Source organism: Capricornis sumatraensis, chromosome 10, assembly GCF_032405125.1.
Source record: "Capricornis sumatraensis isolate serow.1 chromosome 10, serow.2, whole genome shotgun sequence".
Classification (NCBI taxonomy): domain Eukaryota; kingdom Metazoa; phylum Chordata; class Mammalia; order Artiodactyla; family Bovidae; genus Capricornis; species Capricornis sumatraensis.
In genome coordinates this window covers 70,223,943-70,251,422 of record NC_091078.1, presented here as the reverse complement: position 1 = coordinate 70,251,422, position 27,480 = coordinate 70,223,943, and positions in this window count along the sequence as shown.

The window sequence follows — 27,480 nt, the reverse complement described above, 5'->3', positions numbered from 1 at the left end:
CCCATGGACTATAGCTTGTCAGGCTCCTCTTTCCATGGAATTCTCCAGGCAAGAATACTGGAGTGGGTAGTCATTCCCTTCTCCAGGGGATCTTCCTGATCCAGGAATCAAACCCTGGTCTCCTGCATTGCGGGTGGATTCTTTACCATCGAAGCCACCAAGAAAGCCCAAAATACAAATAAAGAAGTACTTAATATGCCAGCAAATTTGGAAAACTCAGCAGTGGCCACAGGACTGGAAAAGGGCAGTTTTCATTCCAATCCCAAAGAAAGGAAATGCCAAAGAATGCTCAAACTACCGCACAATTGCACTCATCTCACACGCTAGTAAACTAATGCTCAAAATTCTCCTAGCCAGGCTTCAGCAATATGTGAACCGTGAACTCCATGATGTTCAAGCTGGTTTTAGAAAAGGCAGAGGAACCAGAGATCAAATTGCCAACATCTGCTGGATCATGGAAAAAGCAAAAGAGTTCCAGAAAAACATCCATTTCTGCTTTATTGACTATGCCAAAGCCTTTGACTGTGTGGATCACAATAAACTGTGGAAAATTCTGAAAGAGATGGGAATACCAGACTGCATGACCCACCTCTTGAGAAACCTATATGCAGGTCAGGAAGCAACAGTTAGAACTGGACATGGAACAACAGACTGGTTCCTAATAGGAAAAGGAGTACGTCAAGGCTGTATATTGTCCCCCTGTTTATTTAACTTATATGCAGAGTACATCATGAGAAACGATGGGCTGGAAGAAACACAAGGTGGAATCCAGATAGCCAGGAGAAATATCAATAACCGCAGATATGCAGATGACATCACCCTTATGGCAGAAAGTGAAGAGGAACTAAAAAGCCTCTTGATGAAAGTGAAAGAGGAGAGTGAAAAAGTTGGCTTAATAGATGGGGAAACAGTGGAAACAGTGTCAGACTTTATTTTGGGGGGCTCCAAAATCGCTGCAGATGGTGACTGCAGCCATGAAATTAAAAGATGCTTACTCCTTGGAAGAAAAGTTATGACCAACCTAGATAGCATATTCAAAAGCAGAGACATTACTTTGCCAACTAAGGTCTGTCTAGTCAAGGCTATGGTTTTTCCAGTGGTCATGTATGGATGTGAACGTTGGACTGTGAAGAAAGCTGAGTGCCGAAGAATTGATGCTTTTGAACTGTGGTGTTGGAGAAGACTGGACTGAAAAGGAGATCCAGCCAGTCCATTCTGAAGGAGATCAACCCTGGGATTTCTTTGGAGGGAATGATGCTAAAGCTGAAGCTCCAGTACTTTGGCCACCTCATGCGAAGAGTTGACTCATTGGGAAAGACTCTGATCCTGGAAGGGATTGGGGGCAGGAGGAGAAGGGGACGACAGAGGATGAGATGGCTGGATGGCATCACTGACTCGATGGACATGAGTTTGAGTGAACTCTGGGAGTTGGTGATGGACAGGGAGGCCTGGTGTGCTGCTATTCATGGGGATGCAAAGAGTCAGACACAACCGAGCGACTGAACTGAACTGAACTGAACTTAGTAAATGTAGTGCTTAAATTTTAAAATATGAAAAAAGTTAATTTGGTTTTAGGTGGCCATAAAAAATGTTTTAAAATGTGTAAGCTTTTTACTTCATGGTACAGTTTTGGGGAATGTTGTTATTGTCTATTTCATTCTCTACTCATGTTGTTTGTCATTTTATTTATAACTCTAAATTACCAAAAATGAATACATTTCTGTGTGTACGTTACTCAGAACTATTTTCAAGAAAAAAATCCTAACTACTCCTTAGGCAAACTGTTAGGATCCCATGTTTCCTTTATCGAATAGTTCTGTTTAGCCCTCTCCATTTTCATTTTTGAGAATAAAAATCTATAGAAAGGCCTTTAATTATCTACATAAAATATGTACCCTCCATGTTTTTACTAGAAATTGTAATCTTCATCACACAACTCTTCTTCAAATCTTGGTTATGAGAAAGAAAGAGCCTAATAGAATCTGCTGCCTAGACCTTGCTGTTGTTCAGTTGCTAAGCTGTGTCCCATTTTTGTGACTCCATGAACTGCAGCACCCCAGGCTTCCCTGTTCTTCCTGTTGTTCCTAAGTTAGATCGTATCTTCATAAAGATGCAAATTCAGGCTGAGTTGTTTTGCATTTCTTGTAGATCTGCTCTTACTGAATCTGGTTTGATATTATAATATTTGCTTGCAGTGAAGGATAATTTGTGATAACGTTCATTATATCATACAAGGCTTTCTCTATGGAGGCCCATGGGAGAAATTTCACTTTTCCAGTAGCAAGAAAAGCTAATTTTCTCCTTAAAAATGATTTGCATTTGTTGTAAGGGCACTATGACTGTTACAACAGATTAGATTCATAGTTTATCAACAATCTATGTGCAGGATATTATAAAGTAAATCTCTGTGTAAAATTATCCTTGACTTTGTGCTATTTTTAGTTTATTATCATAGATTACCAAATGTTTTATTTTTTAATTCTACCAAAATTGTAAATATTTTTTTAATTGGATTATATTTTATTTCTGGCACAAGGCTACATACTAATAAAAATGAGAATTTAACTTCTAGATGTAAGCTATAAGTTTTTAGAAGTGTGTTTTTTACAGTATTTAGAATTTTTAAAGATGTTATTTAAATATGTTTCCTTGCTAAGGTTAATTGCTGAAATCCCTCTTTCAGAGATTTTCAATGAGCTCTCAGACTTAGAAAAACAACCCGTAGTTATTAAATCAGAGCTTCTGGTTTTAAACAACATCAATTAACAATTATGAATGCAGCCTGTCTCCATTTTGCTAAAAATATTTATAATGATACACAAAAATATAAAAACTTAACTCCACACAGAAAACATGATTATCAAATACTATTATGGGAAATATCCCGCTCCTTTAGAGTTTTTTTGCAACTCAAAACTGCAACTGTTGTCTCACTTGACCTCTTGTCATCTGAAAGCTATCTGTTCACTCCCATCAGTTATAACTGTTATCTGTATCTATTAAAATAGTTGGGCATCTTCAGTCTGGTGAATGGTCACTGCTTTTTGACAAAATCCAAAAGCTCTCTTTCTGAGTGTCGGTAGATACTGCTCCTACCAAAAAGAACTGTGTTGTGATAAAGGAAAATGACTGTGGTTTACTGCATCTGGCAAGGTATAACTCCCACAAGGAAAGCCATGTATTCTGAAGGAGACACTGAAGAGCCCTGTTGTAATGTGTCCCGCTGCTCCACCCATACAGACTGATGGAGAGTCAGACAGAGGAGGTGGAAGGAGAGTCGTCAGAAGAGAAGTGGTTCAGGAGCTCAGGATAGTTGTCTCCAGGAAGCAGGCTCAAACAGAATTTGTGAGAAAGTGAGGCAAATCCACCTTTTGTCTTTGTCAAACACCAAGTCTGGATGAATTTTCCTGTATTAGACCGTGAACAGAGGTACTGTAAGTTTCATCTCTTCCTGACTCAGTATCCCCACAGGCTGTGAACACCTTGTTCAAACAACTGAGTGCACCAGTGGGATAACACTAGTCCTTGCTGCAGGCTCCCCTCCTGGCCCTCCTCTGACTGTGACCTAGTGACACTCAAACATGTCAGTGAAATGCCCTCGTGCCTTTTGCTTCTGGACTTCACACTGAGCCCCACCCCGCAGGGGGCTCAGTCTCTTGCTCCCTTTTTCTCTTTCTCTCCTCTCTCTCTGAATTTCTCTCTTGTCTCCCTACCAGCTTTATTCAACTCATCCCGTGGGCTCCTCTGAAATCGTCCCCCTGCATGGCTGTATTACCACCCTTTCACCTTCATTCACCCACCTCCACACATCTCCACCACTGTGTTCTATTATTCTTCTGTGTCTGCCCCTAAATGATAAAAAAAATCAGTATAATTGTTATTCTTTACAAGACAATAAACAACAATAACAATAGTAAAATTAACAGATCGTTTTAGTAAAAGTAGGGAAGAAAAATGGAAGGTCATTTTAACGATTCAAATATTCAGAGACCTCTGAATTAAGAACATAAAAGAAAGAATCCCAAGACACAATACAGTACTGTGTTTAAGGATACAAGATTTAGAATTGGATAAAGCTCTGTTAGAACCTTAATTAAATTATATACTAACTTAAAGATAAGACCTTAAATATGTAACAATGTTTCTATACCTCTGTTCACAGTTTCAAAATACAAGATAACTATGAACACCTCAAAATTACTTATTATTAGAATTTAAATAAGCAATTTTGGCAAAATTCTTTACATAGAGCCTACATACTTGGTAAATGGTCTTTAATATTTTTGCTTAAAATTTTATAAAACTGTCTTACATCTTTATAAGTTACAGAAAACATGACCTCTTTGAAATAAAAGTAGGAAGCCATTAGTTAAGCAGATGCTGAGATGATATAAAGCAAAGGGTAAGAGAAATAAAGCAGGGGACATAAGAAAGAAATAATCTGAAAATATAATTCTAGATAAGTTTCTATCAGACTGTTTCTCCTGATTAGAAAGCAGAAGAATGCAAGTGACCAACATCCACAATAACAAAGACAACAAGCTACATAAGCTATAAAACTGTAGTTTAAAAAATACAAAGAATATGAAGACTAAATCAACCCTCTCTACCTTCCAGAGAATTTCCACCTCCTTGCCGGCTCTTCTCATTGACACTGAGCAGATATCCAGGGGTAACTTGCCTGAGTTGGATCAAAGAAGACCTGAGAGAGACATAGTGTCTTAACCAAGGGTAAGGTAGTAAAAGCAATTTCACTATGGCAAACTATACCTTAATGGGTGTAAGACTGGCCATCAAAGGCTGAGTATAGTACGTCAGAGAAGAGAAATTTTCTTCTATGGCATCTGGACCTTCATTTTGTACCCACAGTCACCCTTCCAAGTCTGACCTCAATGGCTTTACTGGGAACACTGCAAAGATTCTCCAAATGCTGAGGGGCAGGGCAGCAGAGTAATAGGAAATCTCCCAAAGCAGAGAAATGTGGCAGCAAGACTGTAGAGCAAAAAGAAATCCAAAAATATGGGATCCAGGCTGGCAGAGGTGAAATGTATCCCACAGTTTCGAAAGAGGTAAAATCAACTATAAAGCATAAAGAGAGTTATGAAATATTTTCAATCTCAGACCCAAGCTCACCTGAAAGGAAATTTCTTCTCTTCGTGAAAAAAGTGTTTGAAACAAGTGATGAACTGAAAGTAATCAAAACTGCAACAAAAACCATACCAAGTTCCACTATTGGCTACACTATAGTTCTCCACATTGGCACGTTGAGAAAAGAGGTTCTCATTGGAGGGAGTAAGCATGATTTATTTAGGCTCCGAATTCTTCCACATAAAATGTCCAGTGCTCAATACAAAAAAATATACATGATGCATGAAAAAGGAAGAAAATACATGACACAAGGTTAAAAGTGAAAACTAATGAAATAAATTTAGTAATGACATAGAAGTTAGAATTATCACTCAGGGACATTAAAATATGTGTTTTATTATCTAGTAGAAAGGATGGCTTGCTTGTCTACCTAGGTGGAGAACTTAAGAAGTTCATCAGAGGGATGGAAACAGTGTGAGAAGAAAAGAAATATTGAAAATGAAACAAAAATCAATGAAGTAGAACAAAGACAAATTAAAGAGGCAACAAAGTTAAAAGTTAATTCATTGGAAAATAATCATAATAAAAGTATAGCAAGACACATTAAAAAAACAAGAGAGTAAACACAAAATAACATTAGGAAAGAAATGAAAGACCATTATTTCATACCCTCTAGGCACTAAAAGAATAAGGAAAGCAATAAACATCTTTATGACAGTAATTATGATAATTATGATGAAATACACAAATTTGGCAAAAATATAATTCCCAAAAATGACAGAAGAATGAATAAAATTTTAAACAATTCCAATCATAACACCCAGTTCAAGAGCATCCGTTCCTCAGTGCTCAGCTTTCTTTATAGTCCAACTCTCACATCCATACCTGACTATTGGAAAAACCATAGCTTTGACTAGACAGATCTTTGTGGACAAAATGATGTCTCTGCCTTTTAATACGCTGTCTAGGTGGTCATAACTTTTCTTCCAAAGAGCAAGCATCTTTTAATTTCATGGTTGCAGTCACCATCTGCAGTGATTTTGGAGCCCAAGAAAATAAAATCCGTCACTGTTTCCACTATTTCCTCATCTATCTCCCATGAAGTCATGGGACAAGATGCCATGATCATGGTTTTCTGAATGTTGAGTTTTAAGCCAATTTTTTCACTCTCTTCTTTCACTTTCATCAAGAAGCTCTTTAGTTATTCACTTTCTGCCATAAGGGTGGTGTCATCTGCATATCTGAGGTTATTGATATTTCTCCCAGCAATCTTGGTTTCAGCTTGTGCTTCATCCAGACAGGCATGTCTCATGATGTACTCTGCATATATGTTAAATAAGCAGGGTGACAATATACAGTCTTCCTCTAACTCCTTTTCCTTATTTGGAACCAGTCTGTTGTTCCATGTCCAGTTCTAACTCTTTCCTCTTGATCTTCATACAGAATTATCAGGAGGAAAATCAAGTGGTCTGGTATTCCCATCTCTTTCAGAATTTTCCACAGTTTATTGTGATCCACACAGTCAAAGGCTTTGGCATAGTCAATAAAGCAGAAATAGATGTTTTTCTGGAACTCTCTTCCCTTGTCAATGATCCAACGGATGTTGGCAATTTGATCTCTGGTTCTTCTGCCTTTTCTAAAACCAGCTTGAACATCTGGAAGTTCATGGTTCGTGTACTGTTGAAGCCTGGCTTGGAGAATTTTGAGCATTACTTTACTAGCGTGTGAGATGAGTGCAATTGTTTGGTCGTTTGAGCATTCTTTAGCATTTCCTTTCTTTGGGATTGGAATGAAAACTGCCCTTTTCCAGTCCTGTGGCCAGTGCTGTGTTTTCCAAATTTGCTAGCATATTGAGTGTGGCACTTTCAGAGCATCATCGTTTAGGATTTGAAATAGCTCAACTGGAATTCCACCACCTCCACTAGCTATGTTTGTAGTGATGCTTCCTAAGGCCCACTTGACTTTGCATTCCAGAATGTCTGGCTCTAGTTGGTGATCACACGATCATGATTATCTGGGTCATGAAGATCTTTTTTGTATAGTTTTTCTGTGTATTCTTGCCACCTCTTCTTAATATATTCTGCTTTTGTTAAGTCCCTACCATTTCTGTCCTTTATTGAGCCCATCTTTGCATGAAATGTTCCCTTGCTATCTCTAATTTTCTTGAAGAGATCTCTTGTCTTTCCTATTCTATTGTTTTCCTCTTTTTCTTTGCATTGATTGTTGAGGAAGGCTTTTTTTTTTTTTTTTTAATCTCTCCTTGCTATTCTTTGGAACTCTGCATTCAAATGGATATATCTCTCCTTTTCTCCTTTGCCTTTCGCTTTTCTTCTATTCACAGCTATTTGAAAGGACTCCTCAGACAACCATTTTGCCTTTTTGTGTTTCTTTTTCTTGGGGATGGTCTTGATCCTGGCCTCCTGTACCGTTCTTCAGGCATCTGTCTATCAGATCTAATCCCTTGAATCTATTTGTCACTTTCACTGAATAATCGTAAGAGATTTGACTAGGTCCTACTTGGATGGTCTAGTAGTTTCCCCTACTTTCTTCAATTTAAGTCTGAATTTGGCAATAAGGAGTTCATGATCTTAGCCACAGTTAGCTCCCATTCTTGTTTTTGCTGACTGTATATAGCTTCTTCATCTCTGGCTGCAAAGAATATCATCAATCTGATTTCAATATTGCCTACCTGGTAATGTTGATGTGTAGAATCTTCTCTGGTATTATTGGAAGAGGGTGTTTGCTATGACCTGTGGCTCTGGTGGCTCTATGGTGGGGTTAATGGTGACCTCCTCCACGAGGGCTTGTGCCATACCCAGGTCTACTGCACCCGGAGCTCTTACCCCTGTAGCATTCCACTGCTGACCCGTACCTCCTCAGGAGACACTTAAACACAGTACTGTCTCAGTCTCTATATGGTCTCTGGGTCCTGGTGTTCACAAGGTATGTTTGAGCCCTCTTAACCTCTCTGATGGGTATGGGGTTTGATTCTAAATGCAATTTCTCACCTCCTACCATCTTGCTGGGGCTTCTCCTTTGCCCTTGGATGTAGGGTATATCCTTAAAGTTGTTCCAGCACCACTGGAAATTCTCATGATTAAGTGAATTTTATTCTAGGAATATATGTATGGTTTGATATTCAAAAGTTAATTACTATAATACAGAAGAGAATTAAACAAATGATAATCCCTTTACTTGTTGGAAAAGCAGTTGATAAAATGCAACATCCATTCATAATAGAACTTCTTAGCAGCTTAGTCAAAAAATGATGTTTTATCAGACTGATAAAGTCCATCTGCCACATATCTGCAGTTAACATGATAACTACACTCCTTGGGAAATGAAAAGGCAAACCTTGGATTGACAGAAAATATTTTCAATGAATTTACACAATGAGGAATTCAATGACACTGAGAGAAACAGAAAAAAACAGGAAGAAGAAAATCCCTTCCTCCTCAGCCTAATACTCACCCCCTAACAATCCTTTATGGGGATCTTAATGTAAGCCAGCTGGCAAAACAGAAGCATGTCTCAGAGTTCCAGTGTCAATATTGCAGCAGACATGAAACGATGGATCTGAACCTGAGACACGATAGCTTAATACCGAGCACAGATATACATTAAATAAAGGTGCTCCTGCATGTGATAACATCTTAGTTTCAGTGGAAAAAAAATTTCATTATGTACTATATTGTTATAGTTACAATATAAACTGAATATAGCTATATTACCATTATTTCTAGAGTGTATGTATAATCTTTTAAAATGACTGTAAATAATGAAAACACTCCATTGTGGCTTAAAATTTAATGCGATATAAAATACATATTTTTACCTTTCACTTATAAACTGAGAATATTTTCCTGAGGTAACTGGAACAGGACAGTACAAGATTAGTCAGCTCATGACTTGGTTATCGATTTTTATTAACCCACAAAGCAATGCCCATATTTGTCGCTTTTGGCTGAACAACCACCATTACTCCCTGTCTAGCCATCTCTCCTTCTTCACATCCATTCCCTTCACCCTCCTCATGAACTTGTACTTTGTCCTCAGAAATAGAGCTAGAGAGGAACCCAGAGGGGTCCCTGTAAGGTAAGGGTCAGTCTTTCATCAAACCATCTAAATGTCTTTTTTCCCCCCTCATTGAAACGCTGTTCAGAATTCTAACAGGTAACCCACTCATGCACATACAATTGTAAAACATCAAAACCAATCAGGATGAAAAGTATAAACACTGTTGACTGAACATTAAAATCTATCAACAAAAGCAGAACAAAAAGAAATTTAAAGGCTGCTGGGGAAAAGCAAGCATACAATAATTCCTCTTTCCATTTTCTCTTGTCATCCCAGTCAATGTGTCCCCATGTGCCTGATGCTAGTTTTGGCAGCTAATTAATAGAACTGTAGAAATATTGGAAATAATCCAGAAACTAATGATGGAAGTATTTATTAGAGAGACAAGAGTAAAGAAGCTTAAAAATGCTGATCAGAACAATAATTTAATATGAAAAACAGACAATCCAAGACACAAGGCAGAGAATGGTATGAATCTCATTAGCAGAATAGAAAAGAATGTATCAGAAAGATTTAGCTGAGGACATTTCACACTAAGTTAGAAGTGCAATGCACTCTTCACTACCAGTAGCAACATAATATATAAATATAAGTTGAAATATAAATGTTAAGTGCCATGTATTCACATATATCAAACTTACTTCATTCCTTATTTATTTTCTGCCTAATAACTGAGGTGGTGTCAGGAATTCCATCAATATTTGATGCATTTTAATAAAAAGAAGACTACAGTCAAGATGGATAATTGATCTGACATAAAAAGCCTCCACTCCCACTACAAACTTTTTTAATTAATAAAGTATACCTTTTTTCTGAGTATGTAAATGTAGATTTAAATTCAAACCTATAGTATGGAATATCTAGATTCTAGAAAAAAAAGAGAGTTCCTTCCATAGTAAGGGATTTTGAATCAGATGAATGCCACTTAGCTATGTTTTGAGAGTCTCCTTATTTAAGGCTGAGAAACAAGGTTGTGTATTTACAGTCAGAGGAAGGCAGAGAACTGTATTTTCTGCATAAATAATCCTCAGGATATGAATGGAAAGAAGTATCCATGAAAAGGCAGACCCCTTGGACTGCACCTTTCTACATGTGGAAAGTCGCATTCTTGTACTATGAGATTGATACCTAATGAAAAAACCTGCTGGAGACTTCTAGCTTTAAACAAAAAAGGACTTAAGACTATTTGCTTGTTTATTTTTCTATTCCCTCCACGAAAACTCGCTGAAGTGACTGGATGTATGTATATGTACACCCACGTGTGTCACTGTGTCATAAGGCAAAGAATCACAAAAACAAAAAGAGGGACTAAATGGTAATGAAGGAACAACTTCATAATTTGAAGGAGTGATTGCTGGTTCTGTCTTGTGGAAGGAACAGAGGGAGGGAGGAAAGAAGGGGAGAAGGAGGGAAAGAAGAGAGGAAGAGGACTCACATTAGTTGTAAGGCAGGATGACAACCTGGTTTGTAACACAGATCCTCAAACATATGCAGGAATTTGCAGCACCAGTTTCCTACTCCTTCTGTTCCAAAACAATATATAAGAGGTCTCTAAAAGTGTGTAAGTCTGGTATCCTCAGTTCAGTTCAGTTCAGTCTCTCAGTCGTGTCCAACTCTTTGCAACCCTATGGACCGCAGTACGCCAGGCTTCCCTGTCCACCACCAACTCCTGGAGCTTGCTCACCCTCATTTTCTAGAATGCTGTAAGTTAGGCAGGAGACTGGAAGATTTTTCTCTTGTGACTCTGATGAATCAAATGAATACACCTAAGGCATATACATATACATTTTGAGGTCTCCAACAAAATGTCTCAGCCAGATCATCATCCTAGCTAGATGCCCCCAATGGGCAACCGTAAATTCCCTGCAGAGTCGCCAGAGAACTAGTAAGAGCTTCATCTCAAATATGAGTAGACAAACAAGAACTGTCAGATCCCAGAGGAAAACTGCTGACATTCAAAGACAAAGTAGACAAGCAGGAAACCGAAACTAGGGAGAAAAAGTATACAATAAATAGCAGACAGAGGAAAATTGTAAATACTATAATTAATATACTAATAAAGATAAAGTAAAACAATATATCCATGATCCAAGAAGAAGATGTGAAATGTTATATGCTTTAGAACAAATGACATAATTGAGCAGGTTATATGACACGATGAACTGTAAACAAAATATAACATCAAGGAAATCCCAAAAGAAACAGGGCTATTGACATACTTAAGAATTTGTCCTTACAGGTAAACAAGGCAGTTGTGACAGCAAATACTCATTTTTCAGAAAAATTACATTCTGAGGGGTCACCAAGAATGGGCTAAAAACTGGATACTTTTATAGACTCCACGAACCACCTTTACATTGTAGATGTGTTTGTGTTTTGTTTTGTGTTCATATGATTAGCAATAATTTGAGTATCTTAAAATAGGCCACAAATACAAAACTTATGGAATTTCTGCTGGGGCTTCTTCAGGGCTCTCCTTACCTACCAAACAGTATCCTAACTTCATACTTTGTACTTCAGTAATTCCATGCCTAGTTCACAGTGCAAATATTATGCACTCATCATGACTTTTATCCTACCTAATTTTTGGTACACTCACTGAGTTACCAATAGTCCCTTATTTATCTTTGTATTGGCCCCATATCACTGCTATACTTAAAATAAGTATTTTATGTAATGTAAATATATATTTGTTTAAAGAGATAAATGAATGAAATTTGTTAATTTATATAAATAACCCAACATAAGACCTTAATTTTTCCTGGTGGCTCAGACGGTAAAGCGTCTGCCTGCAACAGAGGAGACCGGTTCGATCCCTGGGTCGAGAAGATCCCCTGGAGAAGGAAATGGCAACCCACTCCAGTATTCTTGCCTAAAAAATTCCATGGACAGAGGAGCCTGGTAAGCTACAGTCCATGGAGTGGAAAAGAATCGGACATGACTGAGTGAGTTCACTTACTTACTTAAGACCTTAAGATCCTGTTGTATGATGTATAAAGGGTTGGCTGAAATCACACATAGTGCTACTCATTCAGTCTTGTCCGACTGTTTACAACCACATGGACAGTAGTCCATCAGGCTTCTCTGTCCATAGACTTCTCCAGGCAAGAATACTGGAGTGGGTAGCCATTCCCTTCTCCAGGGGATCTTGCAACCCCAGGGATCGAACCCGGGTCTCCTGCATTGCAGGCAGATTCTTTACCATCTGAGTCATCATTCTGTGTAAAGGGTTAACTGAACTCAAACTAACTGGTAAATCTGTATTTTAGGTAAGACATTATTTATACTAGCCATGTTGCATCAGTTCAGTTGTGGGGCTAGTCAGAGTAATCCTTAACTTGGATTTTGAATAGAGAAGAATAATAGACCAACATCACCCAGTATTAGGGGCATAAAATATATAAAAATGTGTTTCTAAGAAGGAATGTCATTAAATAAATTTAAAATATGAACTTAGTGCTCAAAACTCTTGCGTAATTCTGAAACAAAAATAAAGCACTGTTTTAAGCTTAAAATATTGACTCATGCATTTAAGAAAGTAGAGATGAAAAGCTAAGGATTAAACCAGAACATTGAATCTGAGTATATAACCACTCTTGTATAAATGAATATGATAAATATCATTAAAGATATTTTACTTTAAAACAATCCAATTCTTCACCTGCATCATGGAAAAATCACTTTTGAAACTGTGGACAGAGGATGTCAATTGGAATAAAATGCTTTGTTAAAATTGATTTCACTCCTCTTTAGGACTAGGAAGGAAGGGGACTATCCAAAATGATTCCCATCAAAATTCATCCTATGGAGATTAGAGATTTTCAGTTGTCTGTAAAGTGAGGCTATTCATGAAAATGGAAATTCTAAGTATCTTAAACCCTTAGGAATTTTGATGCTGTCAAGTTTTGTTGAAATAAACACAGAGATTTATTCCAAGTATTTAAATATATTCATTAAAGTGCTCAGTGGGATAAAAAGAATACTGGGACTCTCCTGTGGTTTCTGTTTTCTCTAAATGTTAATACTTACCACAGTTTATACCCTGCCTACCATAAATATTAAGGATTTCAGTCATCCCTTGGAATATCACATACCAGATGACTCAAGCATTCTTATTGTTTATTTTGCAGAATGTAGTTCAGTCAGTATTTTGTCAGTATTATAATGATAATAATATATGACTAGTTATAGCAGCTATCATTTATTGATTTCTTACCCTGCTCAAGACATTGAGTTAAGCACTTCACACACATCTTGTCTTTTAATCTTCATAAGAACCATACTGTTTTTTTCATTTGCATAGTTTTTTTTAATTATACTTGATGTATATTATTATACAAATTACAGGTGTACAGTGTATTAATTCACAACTTTTAAAGATTATACTATATTATTATGGGGTTCCCCAGTGGCTCAGACAGTAAGGAATGTACCTGCCACTGTTGCCACTGTTTCCCCATCTATTTGCCCTGAAGTGATGGGACCAGATGCCATGATCTTAGTTTTCTGAATGTTGAGCTTTAAGCCAACTTTTTCACTCTCCCCTTTCACTTTCATCAAGAGACTCTTTAGTTCTTCTTCACTTTGCGCCATAAGGGTGGTGTCATCTGCATATCTGAGGTTATTGATATTTCTCCTGGCAATTTTAATTCCAGCTTGTGCTTCTTCCAGCCCAGCATTTCTCATGATGTACTCTGTATATATAAGTCAAATAAGCAGGGTGACAATATATAGCCTTGCCATACTCCTTTTCCTATTTGGAACCAGTCTGTTGTTCCATGTCCAGTTCTAACTATTGCTTCCTGACCTGTATACAGATTTCTCAGGAGGCAGGTCAGGTGGTCTGGTATTCCCATCTCTCTCAGAATTTTCCACAGTTTATTGTGATCCACGCAGTCAAAGGCTTTGGCACAGACAACAAAGCAGAAATAGACTTATGTATGTATATACATCTTCTTTATCCATTCCTCTGTTGATGGAAATTTAGGTTGCTTCCGTATCTTGTCAATGGTAAATAATGCTACTATGAACATTGCAACCATACTCTTAATATGCTGAATTATCTGATGTTCTGGTTATATACTGCTGCTCTAATGTTTACACAACGTTAGTGGCTTAAAACAAGACAAATTTATCTTACAGTTATGCAATCCAGAAGTCTGAAATGAGTCACACTGGGTTAAAACCAAGGTTTCAAATGGCTGTATCCCTTTTCTTGGATGCTCTTGAGAAGAATCCGTGTCAGCATCTAGAGGCTGCACATATTCTTTGGCTTGTGGCATCTCTTCCTCCATCTTCAAAGCCAGTAACATCCCCTGAGTCCTTCTCAAGCTGTTAACTCATCAGCTCACCACAGTCACATCTTCTTTAACTTTTTTATCCTTGTGATTATATTGGGTCTGCCTTGCTGATCCAGGACACTTTCTGCATCTCATCAGCAGCAGATTGGCAATAATAGGGTGTGAAACTTAGAAACGGAATTATAGTGTTGGAAGTTCATTTTCCTACTAAATACTGTCACAAGATACGGAAACTGAGATGTGTGAGGAGAGAAGGGGAAAGGGGAAAATAAGAAAGTACACAGTTCCAATGTGATACGTGTAAAGGTATAATTTTAAATCTAAAAAGTTAAAATTTCATTTTGTTAACCATGAAGAAGTCACAAAACTCAATTTTTTTAGGTAACTACTTAATTTTCTTTTTTCATGATAGATGATTTAAAGGTATGTAGTTTCCTTAAAGAGAGCTTTTTCTGCCTCTATAGATTTTGATATGATTATTTTGTTTCTGAGCCTACATAGAACACTACTTGCATTTTTATTTGTTCTTTGAAATGAGGTGTATTTAATTCTGCATTAGATTGCTATTTTGTATGAGGCATATAAACAGAATCTTTCTCACAAAATTTATATTTTAGGAAGATTTTTCTGTGGCCAAATATATAACATTTTCATTATTAATTTATTTTCCATTGTTTGATGGAACAAATGAAGAATATACATCCTCTTCAGGGAATAACAACATGAGTGTATTTTTGTATGTGTGCTCATGGATATAAACCATCAAGACTGTTTCTGTTATTCAAATCATTATATAATCTCATATATATTTCATATATAATTATATGTCTGTGTTGTTGCTTTTTATCTACTTCCTCTTTCAACTTGCTCATGTACAAAAGACATGAATTTAAAAAATACCCTCTATATTTGTATTTTATTTAGTGAAAAACAAAACAAATATCTATCAGTGGATGATAGCTTAAATAAATTATGATTAAACAATTACAGATTACAATAAACAGCATAATATACATTATTATAAAATGTTATATATAGTATATGTTTTAATCATTGTAAGTAACTATATGTGAACTATATAATCAAATAATCATATACATATATAATGGAATATAAAGCAGCTAATTGAAAATTTGGCATAGATCTTTTATTAATATGGATTATGCCAAACATATAGAGTTAAAAAAATTGAGTACAAGCCACAGCATGATACAGTCCTATTCTTGTTAAAGTAAGTGTATAGAATATGCATGTATATATTTATACAGTTGTGCTTCCCTGGTGGCTCAGACAGTAAAGAATCTACCTTTAATGCCTTTAATGCAGTAGAATGGCAACTCACCCCAGTATTCTTCCCAGGAAAATTCCATGGACAGAGGAGCCTGGTGGGCTACAGTCTATGGGGTCATAAAGAGTCAGATACAACTGAGCACCTAACACCATTATGCATGGAAGTAACTTTAGAAAGATATGCCCCAAGATGTTAATATTAGTGGTGATTTCTGAAATTATGTGATACAAATGGTTTTACCATTTTCCTTTATATTTCTGTGAGTTGGTCTGATTTTTACAAGTATATTATCTTTTATAATAAAATGAAAACAATGGTGCTATTTCTATTTTAAAAATAAATCACTGGGCAAAGTGATTTTCATGAACCATAGCCCAAAGAAAATGATTACTATTTATAAAGATACTCATGTATCTAAAGTTTCAACAATAAAAATTTATTTTTAAAAAAAAAGACTCATGTTCATGTGCTCTTGAAAGTTGTTCAAAGGCAGATGCAAAGGTGATTATAAGCAAGACTCTGTGAAGTACTCTGGAAAGTTCTGCTGTGTTTATTGAAAAGTATGTGGGTTATTTAGTTTAATAATTCAATATGTACATTTTCAAGTAGTAGCTTGGCTTATGTTTTCTCTAAAAATCTGCTCCCAAGGAATTAAGCATATTTACAGTTATATTTGCAAGCTTGATCTTTAGATATAAGTAATTTTTCTGGTTTTGCTTTCCTAAAATCTGTTAGACTATAGGTTATTAAAAGGTAACATATTCAGCTTATGTGGGTATTGTGTGATGCAATAAATTACTGTTTTCACAGAGGAGTTTGAGTTCTACAAATTGTTTACTTTAGGGAGAGATTTATTAAGTCATGTAAGTATATATAAGCATCACTATAGCATTTTTAATGACAGATCATGTAATAAATTGTATTATTTTCATGATTTTTATTTTCATACAGTGGGGAATTTAAATAGAAATCTGTTCGTGAACTGTGCTTTACTATTGAGGCTTATGTTATCTACTGGCATGGGGATAAAATATATGATTTAATTTAATTTTCTGAGCTTTTGATGGGGAATGTTTTTTAAATTTTACATGACATATGTCAGATAAAAATTTACTATTCCCATTTCATTTACTAAAAGACTAAGCCATATGGTTTCTATGTGCTAGTCTGACTGCTATATGATGTGCTCTCTTTTTTCTTCTCTCTTTTTTAGCACAAAAAACAAATATAAATAAATTTTATAGTAAGGACATTTCTGAACTGAAGTGTTAAAGGGGCCACTCTTTTTTAAATTTTTTAAAATCAGTCTTAGAAAACAACTCTCCAAGAAACAGATAAATAAAAATAATAGTCATATCCAGTATAAAATGTCAACACTCATGTTTCCTCAAAAAGAGACTAGCGGACTATTGTAGTGAATTTAGTTCATTCACAAATGACTTGTACTCACTCATGTATAAAACATCTTAATAAGAACAAGAGTTTTATCATGAAAACTATGCCAAAGTCCTACATCCAATATCTATCATAAAGGGATTAAAGCTTTAAGTATTACACTATCTTCTAAATTAAGAAAGTTGTCTAGTCTCTATTTCCAACAGTTTCTGAATGTGATTTAACTGGATATGCAGTGATTAAACATCTTGTTGCTATCCATTTCTGGGAGGATTAACTCCATTTAAATGAATTCTCTTTCTCAATATTTATTTCAAATAACTCCCTGGACTATCTTAGCTCATATTTAAATAACTCAGGAAATTATTTCATGTGGAAAATGGAGAAACTTAAACTTCACATTTCAGTGTTATTAAGCTTTTCTTCTTGAGTAATCTAATGATAGGGTGTCAGCGCTAAGATATTACCAACAACATGGAGAACACTTAATGAATATATGAATATGCAAGATGGTACAGGGAGAGATTTAGAAAACCTATGACTCTCACTGCTCTGCTTCACTGTAATTTCATTCCACAACAATGTCTGCAATGCCTGTTTGTAAAATAACCTCATCCAAATGAGTTCAAGTCATCTCAGGATATTGGAAGGTTTTTTTTTTTTAATAAATTGATCATTTCATTTTATTTACTATGTTGCTAGCATAGAGAATCCAGCCAAATTCAGTCCTATGGATGGATCGTGCAGGAACCTTCCTTCAAATAGCCTGAGTCAATTGAGACAGCTTAAATTTTAGTGACACTGTATTCATTATTATTGTCCTTTCATGTGATATATTTTTAAACATTTCCATTGCGGTGAAATATGCATAACTGAAATTTTAAACCTTTTCATTGTGGTAAAATATACATAACATAAATTTTACCATTTAATAATTTTTAAGTGTACCATTCAGCACCACTAATCCCATTCAGATTATTGGGCAACCATCACTGGCATCTAACTCTGAAAATTTTTCATGCTTTCCCAGTGAAATTCTGTAGTGAAATTTCCAGTTTATTCTGTAGGATAAATTCCCATTTATCCTTCCCTCTTAATCACCGTTCTAATCTCTGTGTCTGTGAATCTGACTACTCTAGGCACTTCTGCTGTGTAGAATCATACAATATTTGTCCTTCAGTAGTAACTGGTTGATTTTGTGTAGCATAACTTCAAGGTTCATCCGTGTTGCACCATGTGTCAGAATTACCTTCCTTTTTAAGGCTAAATAATAGTTCATTGTATGTATACATCACATTTTGTCTATCCGTTCACCCATCAATGAACACATGGGTAGTTTCCACTCTCTGACTTTTGTGAACAATTCTTGTAAAAACATGGGTGTACAAATAACTGTTTGAGTTAGTACTTCCAATTCTTTTGGATGTATACTCAGAAGTGGAATTTCTGGGTCATACGGTAATTTTATTATTAACTTTTTTGAAGAACTGTCATACCGCACAAAGGCTATACCATTTTCTGTTCTCACCAGCAATGCACAAGCTTTCCAGTTTCCCACATCCTTTCCAACTCTTATTATTTTCCATTTTGTTTATATGTGCAGGTTGTTGTTGTTGTTGTTTTAATAGCCATATTAACAGGTATGGAGGAGTGTTATTGTAATTTTAAGGATAGACATCTGGGGAAGCTACAGCAGAAGAACAATCATCATCAACACTATTGATAATAAACAGCTTCTCCAAATGTTATTATATGTAGCATATAAAATAGCACAGAGGAATGTCAAAGGCATTTTTCTGTTTTTTTCTGACCCTCCGACTAGTTCTTCCTCTTTTCAACAAGTTGTATTTACTGTTTATCATTTTCAAATCATTATTCTAGGCTTCAGGAGGAGTGCTTACAGTATGCCAGAAGAAATATCAATTACATAAGCAATTTAAAATGTCATTACAAGAGAAGTCTTTATGTAGTTGGAGCAGGCGGAGCGGGGAATAGCATGAGAGCAAGGTAGGCAGCTCACTCTTGGTATATTAGGGACAACTTTCTCCAGGAAGCGGTGACTCTGTCAAAACTTGAGTGGATAGAAATTAGCAAGAAGATAGGGAAAATTATAAAATATCCCGTATGTTAGAAGTCAACTCCAAAAGTGCATGTGGCCTTTTCTGGTAGATTCAAGTAGCTCAGGATGTATTTATAGCCCAGGGCCATAAAGCCAGTAGTAAGCAGGAAAAATGCCTGTCTAGTTGTCTCACAAATTCACTTTTACTAATAAAGGAGATTCAGAGAAATACGAGTGATCCCATTGAGTTAGGGATGCAATTGTTACACTGGAATTTTATTTCATCAATGTTATATGCCCATGTATAGAAATTACCTGCTTTCTCCCAACACATTTGGTTAGAGTTTTCAGTGAAAAAGCAAATGTGGTTCAAGAAAGCTACCCTTTTTCCTGCAGCCTAGACATGCAGGGATCATGGAAGCTTCTGTGCAGAGATATGGAGACATCACAGAGATAGAGCCAGGTAAGTGTACAGAACAGTGCCCCTGGAAGGTAAATGCTAGTTACCACATAGAACACAGAATAAGCACAGGGTATCACAAAAGGTTCCATGCGAGTACCAGACACTAAAGAAAGAAGCTGTGCAAAATCCTAAACTGAAAGACAGGCTAATTCATTAAGAGACACAGACAGATGCTTTCCCTCTGCCTTCCTAAAGCCAGTGGGTTAAAAAGAAGGACTCTTCTATCCAGATTTAGTAACAGAAATATCCTATCTTTATTTATTTGTCTATTTATTTTGTCTCATTTTTAGTAATAGTGTACTAAACACCTATCGCAGGTAAATTGGTATGCTAAGTATTATGAATACACTGGTGAGAAAAAAATAGACATAGTCTTATAGTCAAATGTGTATACAGTAATTTAAATCAAATAATTGCAAAACTAAATGCATAATTACAGAGACAAGAGCTATGAAGAAAAGGAGTGAGGTACTTATAAGCAAACATAATATGCAAATAGGTAGCTCTGTGTGGCTGATGGCATCGTCTTAAATGGGATATTGAACAAGCAGATTTTGGGGTTTTTGCAGGTGTAGAAGGCAGAATTCTAGAGATGATGCTCCAAGATTCTCATCAAGTGGTTATTCAGAAAACCACGGTTATCTAGTACTACTAAGAGGGATTTTGAATATTTCATTAAAGTCCCAACTCAGCTGATCTTAAGATTATCTGGATAGTCCTGACACAGTCAGGTGACTCCTTCAGAATAAAGGAGTCTACTGTAGCTGGCACTAGAAAAGGAAATCAAAGAGATCAGAAGCACCAGAAGCATTTACACATTGTCGCCAACTTACCTGAGGGGGCCATGTTATGGGAAATGTAGCAGTTTCTATAAGATAAGAACAGCTGCTTGCCAAGAGCCAGTAAATGAGGGCCTCAGTCCTACAACGTCTAGGAGCCAAATCCTGCTGGCGCCCTAAATAAGCCTGGAAGTGGCCTCTTTGGCCAAGCCTCCAGATGAGAGTCCAGCTGGATGATACCTTGAGTTCAGCCTTACGCACAGAACCCAGTAAAACTAAGGTGGACCTCAAACCTATGAAAGCTGGGAGAGAATAAATGTCTTTTAAGCCACTAAGTTTGTGGTTATTGTTTGTGCAGCTACTGAAAAATCAGACAGTAGGTGATTGAGGAAGAAAAGTGAATTGTAGGTAACTAATCTCAAGATTTAATATTTGGGAATGTATTAGAAATTGATTTACAGCAAAGGCCTCAATAAGATCCCCACCAAAAGGTCTTGAAGTTTTTGCTTCATTCTTGAAAACTCACTTTAAACCAAAGCTCACTGATATGGTGATACAACTACAGATTTCTTTCTTAAACTGAGTAGGCATCTATCTCCCTATAGTTTTCAGCTCTGGATTCTTGATTCAAGTTAGAGAATATTGAAGGATATAATGCTCAAAGAAGCTACAAGCCTGAAGTTAAACACTTTCAGCAACAGATAGGTTTAATTCCATCTGTAATCCATGGCAGATGTGATTATAGAACCAGCATTTGGTTTACTACTTTATGCAAGTCACTTTCCACAAAATAAATCATCTGGTTCTCAAAATGTAAGGGATGTATTCATTTTACATATGAGGAAATCATATATGGCCCTAAGAAGGGTTAAGTAAGCTACCCAACATTAAACTGCTATTAAGTGATAGGAACAGAATGCAATGTTCATTTGATTGCCTTTTACTACACTTGTCCTTCTAGAAAAGGTTAGAGTTTCCTGGTTGAGTAGTCTTCAGGGAATCAGATAGAGTGGTCCATTCAATCATTGATTAGGATTCTTATATAGAGGGATCAATGCTTAAAAGAATTTTGCCATTTTTTATTAGCATTCTCATCCAGTTAAGATTTTTATGATTATCTTTGGAGTTCTGTATTATTTCAGCAAAGGTTATGTCATGGTCTCAAGTTCTGCTGTACAGAACATTTCCTAGTCATAGGAGGTCAGCAGTTCCAGAATAGAGAGCTATCTAGGAGTCATTAATAAATTGATTTTGTCAAGTGAATAAGATAATAGTGTGTTCAATCTTATACATAAGGCCAGTCCCCTAATTACTGTCTAAATTGCTCAAGCTTCAGGAGTAAAAACCTGACTGAATTTTTTGATATTTGGGAGCCATATACCTGGCAGATTTATTATTCTCCTTTATAACTATTATTTCCACTTTTACATTGTTTAAATTGTGTACTACACTTACCATGTATCTCTCACACACCATGTTTTGTCAATCCCGTCTGGCCTGTGCACTGTTGGTCTTCATCTTTGTTTTCTGTTATTTAGTTCCACATAAGCACTGTGCCATCTTCAAATCATCTTTAAAATTTGTTATTTATCTGAGTATTGGGCATCTTTAAACACTAAAATTAAAAATTAGCCAGCTTCCCGATGTATTTGAACAGATATAAGATGTGCAATCATTTACTTGTAATTTGTTCATATGATGTCTATGTGTGATATGTTAACAAATGCATATGATACGTTAATTTGATTGGTTATGGTAGAGCAAAAGGTGAGGAAACATTGGTTTTGTTGAATTTACAGGATCCTTTACCCCTTAGGTAGTAAAGCTTGTTATTACCTAGAGATTCCAGTGACTGTCTATAATAAAGAGCAGAATCACACATCTAATACTTAGTACACCTTAGAATGAAATGTATGACATATTCCTCTGTACATGTTTTTCTGCATTCCTCTATCTAGCCAAAATATGGAAAACAGATTTTATCAATTGATTAGTAGTGGCTATATGAATGCATATATGTGATTAATTCTAAGATCAACGTCCTATTTAGAGGTAAGAAATATCATGGTTGATTATCATGAACATTGAGAAAACTGTATGCATACTGTGTACCCACAACTTTGTGGTGGGTAATCTCACTTTCTAGAAGGAGGAAGTTAGGTGTGAATGTTGTGAAAAAACCTGGCATATCTCGTGGTTTGTAAGTGTCCTAGGTTGAGCTGAAGCACTCAGTCATGTCTGACTCTTTGCAACCACATGGGCTATATAGTCCATGGAATTCTCCAGGCCAGAATACTAGAGTGGGCAGCCTTTCCCTTCTCCAGGGGATCTTCCCAGTTCAGTTCAGTCGCTCAGTCGTGTCCGACTCTTTGTGACCCCAGGGATAAAACCTAGGTCTCCCACATTGCAGGTGGATTCGTTACCCGCTGAGCCACCAGGGAAAGCTGAAGAGGTCCCAGCCACATTAAAATTTTCACATTAGCAACCAATGTACTGATCACTTGGAGAAGGAAATGGAAACCCATTTCAGTACTGTTGCCTGGAAAATCGCATGGACGGAGGAGCCTGGTAAGCTGTAGTCCATGGGGTCGCTAAGAGTCAGACACGACTGAGAGACTTCACTTTCATTTTTCACTTTCCTGCATTGGAGAAGGAAATGGCAACTCACTCCAGTGTTCTTGCCTGGAGAATCCCAGGGACAGGGGAGCCTGGTGGGCTGCCATCTATGGGGTCGCACAGAGTCAGACACGATCGAAACGACTTAGCATCAGCAGCAGCAGCAGTACTGATCACTTTATATATACTGACTCTTGTACCATTCACACCACTAAACTGAAAGCATTTAGTTTTTTTATAAACTATGCAAAATCTCTTTAAAAGACATTAAAAAATAGGTCACTGTGGTTTAAAATGCAATTTTGATGAGAATATCATTTAAATGTATGTTATTATCCCATTTCCAAACAATAGCCAACATTCTATACATCATTTTATCTCAGGATAGCCACAGTGGTCAAGCCCATACACAGCTTTTTCTGCCTATTAATGTCAGCATTACACAACTGTTATCATCAAGAGTTGATATCATGCTATGCCACTATGAGGTCAATTCTCCACCCCAACCCCAGTTCTGTATCTGTCTCTTAATAAGAACTATTACTTTGAAATGTGTAATATGTGAAATTACTGAGAAATGTAATTTCTCATACATGTACAATATGTAATATGTAAAATGTGAAATTACTGAGAAATGTGTATGCAAGTCAAGAAGCAACAATTAGAACTGGACATGGAACAACAGGCTGATTCCAAATCAGGAAAGGAGTACATCAAGGCTGTATATTGTCATTCTGCTTATTTAAATTATAGCCAGAGTACATCATGCAAAAAGCACAAACTGGAATCAAGATTGCTGGGAGAAATATCAATAACCTCAGATATGCAGATGACACCACCCTTATGGTGGAAAGCAAAGAAGAACTAAAGAGCTTCTTGATGAAAGTGAAAGAGGAGAGTGGAAAAGCTGGCTTAAAACTCAACATTCATAAAACTAAGATCATGGCATCTGTTCCCACCACTTCATGGTAAATAGATGGGGAAACAGTGGAAACAGTGACAGACTTTATTTTTGGGGGGGCTCCAAAATCACTGCAGATGGTGACTGCAGCCATGAAATTTAAAAGACGCTCACTCCTTGGAAGAAAAGCTGTGACGAACCTAGACAGGATATTAAAAAGCAAAGACATTACTTTGCCAACAAACGTTCATCTAATCAAAGCTATGGTTTTTCCAGTAGTCATGTATGGATGTGAGAATTGGACTATAAGGAAAACTGAGTGCCAAAGAATTGATGCTTTTGAACTGTGATGTTGGAGAAGACTCTTGAGAGTCCCTTGGGCTACAAGGAGATCTAACCAGTCCATCCTAAAGGAAATCAGTCCTGAATATTCATTGGAAGGACTAATGCTGAAGCTGAAATTGCAATACTTTGGCCACCTGATGCAAAGAACTGACTCATTGGAAAAGACTCTGATGCTGGGAAAGATTGAAAGCAGGAAGAGAACGGGATGACAGAGGATGAGATGGTTGAATGGCATTACCGACTCGATGGACATGAATTTGAGTAAGCTCTGGGAGTTGAGGAAGGACAGGGAAGCCTGGCATGCTGCAGGCCATAGGGTGGCAAAGAGTCGGACACAGCTGAGTGACTGAACTGAACTGATTATTTTACCTTGGCTTATACTATATAGTTTTATGATCATCACCAAATAATGCTTATTAAAGTCTTCTTGTTCTTGACATCTTCCTGAAATGAGCAAGGGAAAAAGGCAAGTTCTTGTCTTTTTTGAACCATGTATGCTTTGGTATGTTTAATTTTTACTTGAAAGTCTATAAAAGACCATTCAAAAAATGTGTTAAAATATGATGAAGTTGTCTTTCCTTATTTTGAGAACTCTATGAAACAAACAGTGGCAGCTGTATGTTCCATTGGGCTGGAGTTTATGATTCACTTTATCTACTGTTGCTAGTCACTTTAACTATTTCTTCAGACCTCTACCAAAAAAAATGCTACTAAAGCTTTATCGTATTCCAGGTAGAGTGATAGAACTGGGTTTTACAGCATTTTAGTTTCAGCAGTTCTTGCAGGATTTATTCCTATGTTGCATTTCCTTTTAGGTAAAGGAGATCAGATGCGGGCTCTGCTTTATTTCTCTCAACTCCAGCTTTTATTGACTACATAACTTAGGTAGACTGACCACCTTTCCATCGTAAGTCAGTCCACTCAGACACTAAATGGGTAAACACAAAACTCATTCTCATTTCCCTTTTCTCTCATCCTAGCGAAGGAACAGGAGGAGATTCTAGGCTTTAAGACATTTGTGAAGCTAAGCATATCATATTTATGGATTATGGGTTTAGATACCCAATTATGAAAAATAAAGTGTGAGCAATCACTTCCAAGATCACAAATTTCTATAACACATATTGGAAATGGGAAATGTTTGACAAAATAAAGGACTTCCCTGGTGGTCCAAACAGTAAAGAATCTGCCTTTATAGGTCAGAAGATCCCCTGGGTCATGAAGATCCCCTGAAGAAGGGAATCGTTTCTCATTCTAGTATTCTTGCCTGGACAAGTCCATGGACAGAGGAGCCTGGTGGCTATAATCAATCCATGGGGCTGCAAAGAGGTGGACATGACTGAGGCAATAACACTTCACTTCACTTAAAAAAATAAAACATATCACTCTTGAATGCTTAGAAAATGAAATAAGCTATTCCTAAGTGAGAAAAACTAGAGATCTCTTCAAGAAAATTAGAGATACCAAGGGAATATTTTATGCAAAGATGGACTCAATAAAGGACAGAAATGGTATGGACCTAACAAAGAAGAGGATATTAAGAAGAGGTGGCAAGAATACACAGAAGAACTGTACAAAAAAGATCTTCAAGACCCTGATAATCATGATGGTGTGATCACTCACCTAGAGCCAGACATCCTGAAATGTGAAGTTAAGTGGGCCTTAGGAAGCATCACTAGGAACAAAGCTAGTGGAGGTGTGGAATTCCAGTTGAGCTATTTCAAATCCTAAAAGATGGTGCCATGAAAGTACTTCACTTAGTATGCCAGCAAATTTGGAAAACTCAGCAGTGGCCACAGGACTGGAAAGGTCAGTTTCCATTCCAGTCCCAAAGAAAAGGAATGCCAAAGAATGCTCGAACGACCACACAATTGCACTCATCTTACACACTAGTAAAGTAATGTTCAAAATTCTCCAAGCCAGGCTTCAATAGTATGTGAACCGTGAACTACCAGATGTTCAAGCTGGTTTTAGAAAAGGCAGAGGAACCAGATATCAAATTGCCAATATCTGCTGGATCACTGAAAAAGCAGGAGAGTTCCAGAGAAACATCTATTTCTGCTTTATTCAGCATGCCAAAGCCTTTGACTGTGTGGATTACAATAAACTGTGGAAAATTCTGAATGAGATAGGAATACCAGAGCACCTGACCTGCCTCTTGAGAAATCTGTATGTGGGTCAAGAAGTAACAATTATATCTGGACATAGAACAACAGACTGGTTGCAAATCAGGAAAGGAGTATGGCAAAGCTGTATATTGTCACTCTGCTTATTTAACTTGATATACAGAGTACATCATGAGAAATGCAGGGCTGGATGAAGCATAAACTGGAATCAAGATTGCCGGGAGAAATACCAATAACCTCAGATATGCAGATGACACCACCCTTATGGCACAAAGTGAAGAACTAAAAAGCCTCTTGATGAAAATGAAAGAGGAGAGTGAAAAAGTTGGCGTAAAGCTCAACATTCATAAAACCATGATCATGGCATCTGGTCCCATCACTCATGGCAAATAGATGGGGAAACAGTGGCAGACTTTATTCTTTTGGGCTCCAAAATCACTGCAGATGGTGATTTCAGCAATGTAATTAAAAGACACTCCTTGGAAGGAAAGTTATACCCAACCTAGATAGCATATTGAAAAGCAGAGACATTACTTTGCCAACAAAGGTCCGTCTAGTCAAGACTATGGCTTTTCCAGTAGTCATATACAGATGTGACAGTTGGACTGTAAAGAAAGCTGAGCACAAAAGAATTGATGGTTTTGCACTGTAGTGTTGAATAAAACTCTTGAGAGTCCCTTGGACTGCAAGGAGATCAAACCAGTCCATCCTAAAGGAAATCAGTCCTAAATATTTATTGGAAGGACTCATTTTGAAGCTGTAGTACTTTGAAACTTGTAGTACTTTGGCCAGCTGATGCAAAGAGCTGACTCATTTGAAAAGACGTTGATGCTGGGAAGGATTGAAATGTGGGAGGAGAAGGGGATGACAGAGAATGAGATAGTTGGATGGCATCACCAACTCAATGGACATGAGTTTGAGTAAACTCTGGGAGTTGATGATGGACAGGGAGGCCTGGAGTGCTGTAGTCCATTTCAGAGTTGCAAACAGTTAGACACAACTGAGTGACTGAACTGAACTGAAGTGAAAAATAGTTGGTT